Genomic DNA, 10,677 nt, shown 5'->3' on the forward strand with positions numbered 1-10,677 from the left:
AACTACTTATCGTCCATGTTTCACTTCCATACATGGCTATACTCCATACAAATACTTTTAGAAACGACTTCCTGACACTTAGACCTATACTAGATGTTAACTAATTTCTCTTCTTCAGAAATGCTTTCCTTGCCATTGCCAGTCTACATTTTATATCCTCTCTACTTCGACCATCATCAGTTATTTTGCTCCCCAAATAGCAAAACTCCTTTCCTACTTAAAGTGTCTCATTTCCTAATCTGATTCCCACAGCATCACCCGACTTAATTCGACTACATTCCATTATCCTTGTTTTGCTTTTGTTGATGTTCATCTTATATCCTCCTTTCAAGACACTGTCCATTCCATTCAAATGCTCTTCCAAGTCCTTTGCTGTCTCTGACAGAATTACAATGTCATCGGCGAACCTCAAAGTTTTTATTTCATCTCCCTGGATTTTAACACCTACTCCAAATTTTTCTTTTGTTTCCTTTACTGCTTGCTGAATATACAGATTGAATAGCATCGGGGAGAGGCTACAACCCTGTCTCACTCCCTTCCCAACCACTGCTTCCCTTTCGTGTCCCTCGACTCTTATAACTGCCGTCTGGTTTCTGTACAAATTGTAAATAGCCTTTCGCTCCCTGTATTTTGCCCTGTCACCTTTAGAATTTGAAAGAGAGTATTCCAGTCAGCATTGTCAAAAGCTTTCTCTAAGTCTACAATTGCTAGAAACGTAGGTTTGCCTTTCCTTAATCTAGCTTCTAAGATAAGTCGTAGGGTCAGTATTGCCTCACGTGTTCCAATATTTCTACGGAATCCAAATTGATCTTCCCCGAGGTCGGCTTCTACCAGTTTTTCTATTTCTGTAAAGAATTCGTATGTATATTACCACTCAGTGTCACAGAGACACGTACTGAACCCCTGATAATGTATTTGTCTCAACAATATATTGAATATAAAATTTTCTGGAATATAATCTGCACTTTTGTATACTTCATATATCTACTTTTGCAACATTGAAATGTTTACAACGTGCCAGATAGTATATTTTGAGAATAGCAGTGTAAATGATAGGCAGTTTCCTGCGATATATAAGTAATACAAGCGTCTCCACAATATTAAAGTAATAAGTTAGTCCTAATTTTTGTTATCTTTTACAGAAACAAAACCACAAGAGACTTAGAAAACTGTTAGCTTGTCTAAAGGCAGGAATTATTCTAGTTATGTAAGGTTCATCTAATGAAAAATTAGAATAGTTTATCGATGTGACAGTTCCCTGCTTTAGATACTGTTGATATCAGTGAGATAAGGTTTATAACCAGAAATAAGTGAGTACAAATCGATAAAAGGTTATTGCCTAGCTGCAATATAGTAGACGATTTAGACAACAGGAACCCGTGGAAACCTTGACTGGCCGAAACTTGTGTATTGCTCTCCACTCTGGGACTGGCATCAGATAGGACTGATAGAGGAATAGAGAAAATGTAAAGGGAAGCAGAATGTTTTGTTACAGGTTCTTTGAGTAAACAAGGAAGGTTTTTCACTAAACTCAAAAGGTTCATTCAGCAAGTGTGAAAGGTTTGTTCAGTAAGCATGAACGGTTTAATTGGTAAATGCAAATGGTTAGTTCTGCAAATGCGAAAGATTTGTTCAGTAAGCTCGAAAGCATTCAGTAACTGTGAAAGGTTCATTCAGTAAAGATGAAAGGTTCATTCAGTAAATATGGAAGGCTTGTTCAGTAAATTTTAAAGGTTCATTCAGTAAGCACAAACGGGTCGTTCAGTAAATGCAAATGGTTCATTCGGTAAATGAGAAAGGTTACTTCAGTAAGCATGAAAGGTTAATTCAGTAAACATGAAATTTTGTTCAGAAAACGTGAAGGGTTTGTAGAAAAGTTAACCAATATATTTGCTTCCTCATACGTATATCTCGCGAAAATGCCATGTAGGGAAAAGTAGTGAGATTCTAGCTGATTTTTGTTCAAAAATGGTTCAAATGGCTCTGAGCACTATGGGACTTAACTGCTGTGGTCATCAGTCCCCTAGAACTTAGAACTACTTAAACCTAACTAACCTAAGGACATCACACACATGCATGCCCGAGGCAGGATTCGAACCTGCGACCGTAGCGGTCACGCGGTTCCAGACTGTAGCGCCTAGAACCGCACGGCCACTCGGGCCGGCGCTGATCTTTGTGTCACGCTGTGCTTCCCTCAGGAGTTCTAAAATTTAAAAAGTATGAGAAGTGATTTTTGTTGACTACAGTTCTACTAGTTAGAAACCTAATGCTGTATTACGGTATTCTTTTTGTCACAAACAAAACACAGTGTCTCAGTATTAGTGGTACTATAAACGAAAACTTTCTTTCTGCTCTTTTGTCGATAACTGACATTTCTGAGCCCATGGCTGCGTACAAAATACAAGTTGATCTTTCAGAGAAGAAAACAGCAATCAGCCACAATTAATGTTCATTTACTAAATATCTCCGTTACCGGTTTCGTACTGACAGGTTCATTTTGAGACGGCTGTTCACGTTTACATTACATTTTTCGTTGCTTTCATTAGTTGCTGGAAAAGAAAACAGTAAGTCAGTAGCTTTATTAATAGTGACTGGTTGCTATTTTCTTCTTTGCAAGAATCAACTTGCAAAAAACTGTCCTATTGATATTTAGAATCAGTCGGTTTCCTGGTACGGCAATTACTACGTTCTTAATGTAGTATTTACTTTGTAATTTGTCTCATTATATACTCTGGTGATGCGGTGAGCAGCATAATTCTATGGTATCATTTTTTTTGGATACAGATCTCAATAGAGACACGTTGGTTTATCATCTTCCTGACAAATGTCAGATTTGGCAGTTACAACGTTTTCCAACTCCACTCTTCAATGTTCCTTTCCGCTGGTCTTTGGTGAATGGAACAGGAAAGAAGGAAGTGACAATAGAATACCATGTATGCTATGCCACACACCATAAGGTGGCTTGTGAAATGTAGTGGTACATATCTACACAAGTGAGACACGTAGGGCACTAGACTCTGAGGTTAGCTGCTATGAAAACTGGTAGTAGAAACTTGTGCCTACAGTATTTAGCTGGCAATGGTAGGACTGGTGGTGGCGTAAACCTCCTAATCACTATAATTTGCAGCGAAGTCTCGAATTACATTTAATACCCCTCCGCAGTTTGTCACGTAGAGAGGATATGTGACATTGTTAAGGGTGATCCATCCGTTGGATGAGTACTTCGAGCTCGTCGCCCTTTTGTTTTTTTCGAGGGGAGTAGTCTATTTATCAGCACCGAGGTTCACCCTCTTTCTTCTCTTTCGTCATCGACAATACAAATACGAGATTCCTTTCAACAACCACACGTCACAGTCATCTACAGCAAAACAGTTACTCTCAAGACACTAAATTCGGTGCGAAGAATGAAACCATTCTCGAGTTAGATCACTGAACCCTAGGGGATTTTCTACCCAACAGTACCATACAACATTCAGGAAAAGCACTAGCTTTCTTCACTGATGCGAGACATCTTAAAAACAATGGATGCATGTCAACAAATACATTTCATCTTCTTCAACACTGTGCCACATCGTCGACTAGTAACCAGAATACACTGCCGGGAAAAAAAATGGTGCACTCTTTCAGAGATTTCCAGTTCATTCAAGATTTGTTGCTGCAGTAGTGCATCTGGAGTTCGTGAAATGATTACATTTACAGACGAGTGCACAAGCGGTTCTGAGGTGCCATTTCTCGATCCATGATGAAACACACACATTGGTACGTTATGTAGCCTCCATGGGTGGGAATGCAGGCACTGTCTCTGGCATCCAGTCGATGGTACAGATGGCGAATACTGTCCTGAGGTAGGTTATGCCACGTCTGCTCGACCTGTTCACGTAGTTCTGTAAGAGTTATTGGTTGACGAGTCATTTCATGTCCTATCGTATTCCACACGTGCCCGACTGGAGACAAGCCTGGAGATCGTGCTGGACAAGGAAGTTGCTGCACATCTTGCAGAGCACGTTGAGTTTCACTGCCAGAAGCAGAGGTCGTTTTGATTGCAGATGACACAAGTATTGCAATAAATAGTATGTCGAATGTAGTTCTAGAAAGATCTGCTAATGATATTTTCATGGATATTAATAAATGGTTTAAAGCCAACTCACTGGACATTAAACTTCGAAAAGACACACTATATCCAATTCAGAACCTGTAAGAGGTTTCTATCCAGCATATGCATAAAGTATGAAGAAGAGCAGATAGAAGAGGTTGACAGTCTTAAATTCCTGGGATTACAACTTGATAATACATTCATTTGGGAGGAGCACACCGCAGAAGTGCAGAAATGCCTTAACAAATCTATATTTGCAATTAGAGTGTTAGTAGACATAGGCAACATAAAAATGAAAAAAACTTGCATTCTTTGCCTACTTTCATTCCATAATGGCATATGGTATAATATTTTGGGGTAACTCTTCAAGTCAAACAAAAGTTTTCAGAGTCCAAAAGCGTGTAATATGTATTATTTGTGGAGTAAATTCACGGACGTCCTGCAGAAACCTCTTCAAAGAACTGGGTATACTAACTACTGCCTCTCAGTATATTTACTCCTTAACGAAATTTGTCCTAAATAATATGTCTCTTTTTCCAACAAACAGCTCAGTTCATACATACAATACCAGGAACAAAAATGCACAAGGACTTAAAAGCACCTACTTTAGTTCAAAAAGGGGTCCACTACTCAGGAACACTCATCTTCAATAATTTGCCAGCAAACATAAAAAATTTAGTTACAAATAAAGATCAGTTTGAAGGGAGCCTGAAAGACCTACTAGTGGCCAACTTCTTCTACTCCAATGACGAATTTTTTAATAGAAACAAATGATGTATTGTATATACTCATACTATTAGTGCTGTTATTTCAGCTTTAAAAAAATTGACATGTTCCACATCCACGAGGATGTCCTCAGCACGGATCTATGGAACGAAAAACTAATCTAATCTAACCGTGCAGTGTGTGGGCGAGCATTATTCTGTTGGAGCAACACATCATCTTCCCTTTGCAAGAACGGCAAAGGAATGAGTCTAACAACATTATGCATGCACCGACCACTGGCTAGCGTGCCCTCCAGAAACACCAAAGGTGAACGAGATTTGTAGCTTATGGCACCCTAGACCATAAGGCATCGGCTGGGGCCAATGTGTCTTGGACAAATGCACTGTAGGAGACCAGGTCTATATCGCACGCGCAAACGACCGTCACTTGCGTGCAGGCCGAATCTGTTTCCATCGCGGAAGATCACTTCATGCCATTCTATCTTCCAAGTGATCCTCTGATGGCACCAGTCTAGCCGTGTACGTCGATGGTATGGCATGAGTAGAAGACGATCTGGAGGTGTGCGTGCCGGTAGTCCCACTGCTAGAAACCGGCTCGCAACAGTTCGTGTTGACACGTCTGGGCTCACAAGTCCTCATCTGTGCTGTGGTAGCTGCACGATCTGCGACTGCTGCACTTACAATACGACGATCCTGGTGGACGTCTGTGCTGCTTGGACGTCCAGAACCCCGTCTACAAGTGTGAAACTGTTCACGTGATCACTGATGCCATCATCGTTGCACAACTGAGGCAGCACGTCCAACTAGCGCGGCAGTCCCCCGAAAGGACCACCCCGCCACTCGAAAGGCCACAATTTGACCCCTTTCAAACTCGCTAAGTTGGCTGTAGGAAGCACGAGTGCGTCTCCGTGGCGCGGCTGACTGCTTGCTTCAGACGTTTGCACCACACAAAGCCTTCTGGCTGTGAGCACTCCCTGTTAAAGGGTAAACACAGATGGCGCTCTGGTAGCTACGCCACTACGCTATCTGTTGGTGGACGACGTTGGGACCCTAAGAATACGTCTACTATCTCCCAGGTGGCATGTGTCGTCATCGGATCAAAGTAGACGTCGTCTTTCCTGGTGTACTAATTTTTTTTTTCCAGCAGTGTACGATCCTTCTTCGCAAACGTGTGATTGGCTCGAGCATCGGGTCTTAACTGAAACATATTTTTGTATCTGACGGTGATTGGGGTTGCCCACCAACCCGGGTATCGATGTGGAAGAAAGGACGGAGATACTCCAGCTTCATATCACGGCCGCAGATCGCTCCCATGGACGTGACATTCTACGTAAATATCGCGGCCCGTACTAGTTCGATACTTCTCGCTATTCTCTGAAACCTTCGATACGTGCCATTGATAGTGTGATTGACCTTGTATGTGTTTACGTTTGTCGATTCGGATCACTTCCTGGACTGTTCGTGGCACGCATACGACTTTCGCAACGCTCTGGACTTTTAGCCGTTCACTTCGTGAACTCCGCTGTCATCGACCACAGGAATCGCCGTTTGTTTCATCGGCCTCTGCGTCATCGTTAGTATCAGTTATCACAAACTACGTTCTACACAGAATGTGTAGGACAGAGAAAAACGGTAAGGTCGTAACAGTCCTTGCTGTTATGTACTGCGCCAGATCATAACAGTCGAGGAAAACTGTGGTAGTAGAACTTGGCGGCACTCGTCACTAGACATATAAACCAAATTAACACAGTCCTCTTGAGCACTTGCGGTAGCACTAGTGATCTAATGGTAAAATAGGTTCTACTAATAGACGTTCCCTGAAGTGATTTGGCTGCGACAAACTGACAATGTACTACTGCAGTACGTAAGCAGAATATTACAGTCCCAGCACTGCAAACCCATCAGTCACTAATCACATAATCTTTATGTAACAGATCTTAATAATATTGGGTGGTGCACAATTTCGTACCGTTTTGAACCTCGCAATCGTCGGCACATGTCGCGCGATGGTGGAATGATCACAGTTCATCACATTCACCAATTGTCGAGTATACTGGCGTAGTTCACTGTGGATAAAATCATTTAAAGATCGACATCAAATCCCGAAGGTATTCCTAAACATGGAGAGTCACTAATGTCAAAACGATCCTCCTTAAAACGAGAAAACTATTTTCTTGCCGTGTTCTATCCAATCAGATTATCCCCATACATGGTGAAAATGTTTGTGGCTGCCTCCGCTGCTGTCATCTCACTATAGAACTCTAAAAGAAAAATATGTCGAAATATTCCGATTTCTCCACTTGGCACTTCATTTTCTGGTGTCCACATCTCCGTTCACTATCTCCAATAACAAAATGATACTATGTAAATTCAAATAGCAACAGTGAGCTTCAAATAAAGATCACAATCGATAAATAAACCCATAGCAAGCGGAATAGCAGCATGCAAAACAAAAACGCTACGAACTTACGCACCAACCTAATAATGTCAGGAGAAGAAAATAGACCTGCTTGCGATGTTGCATTGCTTTTATTAATTCAATACTGACGCGCTTTTCGCCTAATTCAAGGCATCTTCAGATTGGCCTACATTAAAATACAATTGAATTAGAAAGGCTTGACCCTAACTTGAGATTGGATGATTTTAGGAAAATAAAAATTGGACTTACCGCTAAATGTTTGTAAGCAAGTTATGGATATCGGTGATAAAATACCCGCAATACTAAATTACCCTCACCAAGTCCAGTAAACATGTGCTCTAAAATGCATTCCATAAGAGCTATCATTCAGAAGGATGTAGGTTGCAGTAGGTACTGGGAGATGAAGGAGCTTGCACAGGATAGATTAGCATGGAGAGCTGCGTCAAACCAGTCTCAGGACTGAAGACCACAACTACAACAAAGAGCTATGAGCGCTTGCTCATCTTTGCTACTTTGAAACACAAGTCTTCTAATGATCAAGTGCTCGTAACTTTTAAGGTATGCGTTTTAGAGCACATATTTGTTGGACATTTTTTTCTTGTTTTGGTCCATACTACCAGTTCCCAAAACATGGAAAGCAAAGAACTTGCAGTAGAAGAGATTTTTTCACAGTATCGAAGATGAAAAATTGCTCGTAGCTCTTAAGGTATGCATTTTCGACCCTATGTTTACTGAGACTCTTTTGCTTCTAATATCGTGTACTTTCAACTGTATGCGTTTACGCCATTAATTATGATACACCCTGTATAAACGATCTGTCAAAAAAGATCAGAGGCACAAGAAGATTGATCGCTAACGGTAGTGTTGCGTACAGCAAAACATCCTCTTTGGACCATCGTAAGGCACTGCAGAAAGATTAGGGCAAATTTGCTGCAAGGTGTAATGAATGACAGTTCTCTTTAAATGTAGTTAAACAGGTTACGATGCCTAGAACAAAGAGAAAGAACCCTGTAGTATCTGATTACAAGATTAGCGGTAAACATATCGAGAACGTCGCATCATATAAGGTACAATACGAAAGTGTAACAGAAAAGCTCGGTGCACTTACATGGGAACACATGCAAGAAAGGGGCTGTAGTTCTCGCGAAACCCTGTGGGTAAAGTTAGAGTACGTCTACTGAAGATAGCCCGCATCTCGTGGTCGTGCGGTAGCGTTCTCGCTTCCCACGCCCGGGTTCCCGGGTTCGATTCCCGGCGGGGTCAGGGATTTTCTCTGCCTCGTGATGGCTGGGTGTTGTGTGCTGTCCTTAGGTTAGTTAGGTTTAAGTAGTTCTAAGTTCTAGGGGACTGATGACCATAGATGTTAAGTCCCATAGTGCTCAGAGCCATTTGAACCATTTCTACTGAAGATAGTGCCACCATTACGCTGCCAGCATCGCATAGCACGCTTAGGAATAATGAGAAAAAGATAGAAGAGATTGGGGCCCATACAAAGGCATTTAGACTGTCACTCTTCCCTCGCTCAGCATCGAATGAAACAAGAAAGAAAATCGATGATATTGGCACTCCACCACACATCGTACAGTGGCTTTTGTGCAGATGTAGATATTACATTTTACGAATATGGCTTCGAATATCATGCCATGGACGTTATCTTCACACTCATGACGAATACTAACAATTTTAATTTGCATAACGACTTCCAAAGACAACAAAAGTTTGATTTTCGCTGTTTCATATTATTATTCACCGAATCTGAAAATGTCATAATTTACTCATTAAGTGGTATAATCCTGCGTTAAAAGTTTAACACAGTAAGTTAAGTATTAAAATTGGTAACTGTCTAGGGGTCTTGATACAGCCAACTGACGGCTCGCAAATTACCTAGAATAAAGTTATCCATTATTTGATAATGAGAGCACTTAGTGGCTTCCAATAAACTTTAGAAAACATTTCGAGCCTATTCTAAACCATTTCTCTCTATACTACCCACAAAATAATGAAAAGTAAAAAGTTTATTGCTTGCTACATTTTCGCTGTTCATTCAGTAAAATTAGAGCATCAGGTATAACGCTATCATTTGTTTCTTCTTTACTAGTAAATCTATTCGCAACACATTTTATAGAAACCATCCACATATAGTATTGAAAGTACCTGCAAAATTATATCAATGTACTGCACACAATTCAGGAGATATGACGTCAAAAATTTTGATAAGCGTGAAAAACTAGACTTTCTTAAAACGGAGTCAGATTACAAAGACCATTCCATTCCAGTGTTTGAAGCTGTTTTATTCATTCTTTAAAGAATCGGGTAGGGGGCGGTTACTAATCCTTACTTCAACAGTTTTACTTTAAAAAGTATTAATTTAATGTGGTGGCATGCTGTACATTCGTATGACAATGTTGTAATGGTCTTGTAGAATAAAACATAAAAGTAAAATGAAAAAGTTTCGTAGAAGGCATAACTTTTACTTGCTTCGTCTATCATAAAATAACGGTACATTAGCTAACAGGCACAACTATATAATTATATTAATTAAGATAAACGAAAGCAGCCCTTCAGCTCGAGTGTACTCCAAACCGGCTTGGCATGTTTAGCACACCTAATTACGCAGCTTACAAATACTCAAAAGAGCAGTAAAAGCGATCGACTTAGTAATCCCTTCTTTTCGTAATACATCTTATTTAGTACTGAGACAATACATCCTACTGTTGACGATTCTCTATTGCTTACCACGTTGTTCGCAAACGAGCACGCCCGCAATAATCTTCAGCGTTTGGCGTATCGTCTTTCCATGTCATTTGTCGGAACCGTTAAGTCCTGTACTGACTCTTACCGTCAGCGACAATTAAACTTGAAGCAGTGAACATAGTGCACGCTCCTATACTGAAAAAGCCCTCACTTATCTCACACTGTTTACACTGACAAGACACGTACCTGTAGTTGCTCGGCTTGCCTGCTCGGAGACCGCTTCGCTTCTGACGTGCCAGCGAGCTCTCTCAAGGAAAAGACCTCGGCCCTAAAACCGTTTCCTTGCGCCTGCACGATCGCTGTCTGCGGCTAAAGGCGATGTTCCGAATTGTTATTTCCTATTCTTGTGATCTTGAAATCTTTATGACATTTAGAGTAAAAGCTGCAACCTCTTCCAAATATATCTGCTGTTATTGAGTGCCGACGAACTCCTGCGCTTCGAGTTAAAACTGACATACAACAGCGAAGTGGAGTCGAACTGTAGTGGTACCACTGGCTTTATTGCTCTATTGTGACCTTAATCAATAATGCATCTACCCTTGGCCCACTCCAGTGAGGCATGCGGAATTCCTCGAACGGAGTTTTCTCGCCGAACGTGTACAGAAGCAGTGTTTCTTTTCAGTTTACGCCATTTCTCTCTGTTACGCATGCGATGTCTCCATTTCACTTAAACACCTATTTACGCA

General features: G+C 41.0%; 1 protein-coding gene across 1 annotated transcript in view; it reads right to left on the reverse strand.

The window, feature by feature from the left end:
* Positions 1–10,277, reverse strand: part of LOC126100287 (cyclin-dependent kinase 12-like) — a 182,987-nt gene extending 172,710 nt beyond the window's left edge. Inside the window, exon 1 of the mRNA XM_049910894.1 lies at positions 10,178–10,277. The gene's annotated coding sequence lies outside the window, so the exon portion shown is untranslated. The remainder of the gene's footprint in view (positions 1–10,177) is intronic.
* Positions 10,278–10,677: the final 400 nt, after the last annotated feature.

The sequence above is a fragment of the Schistocerca cancellata genome, chromosome 9, assembly GCF_023864275.1.
Source record: "Schistocerca cancellata isolate TAMUIC-IGC-003103 chromosome 9, iqSchCanc2.1, whole genome shotgun sequence".
Taxonomy (NCBI): Eukaryota; Metazoa; Arthropoda; class Insecta; order Orthoptera; family Acrididae; genus Schistocerca; species Schistocerca cancellata.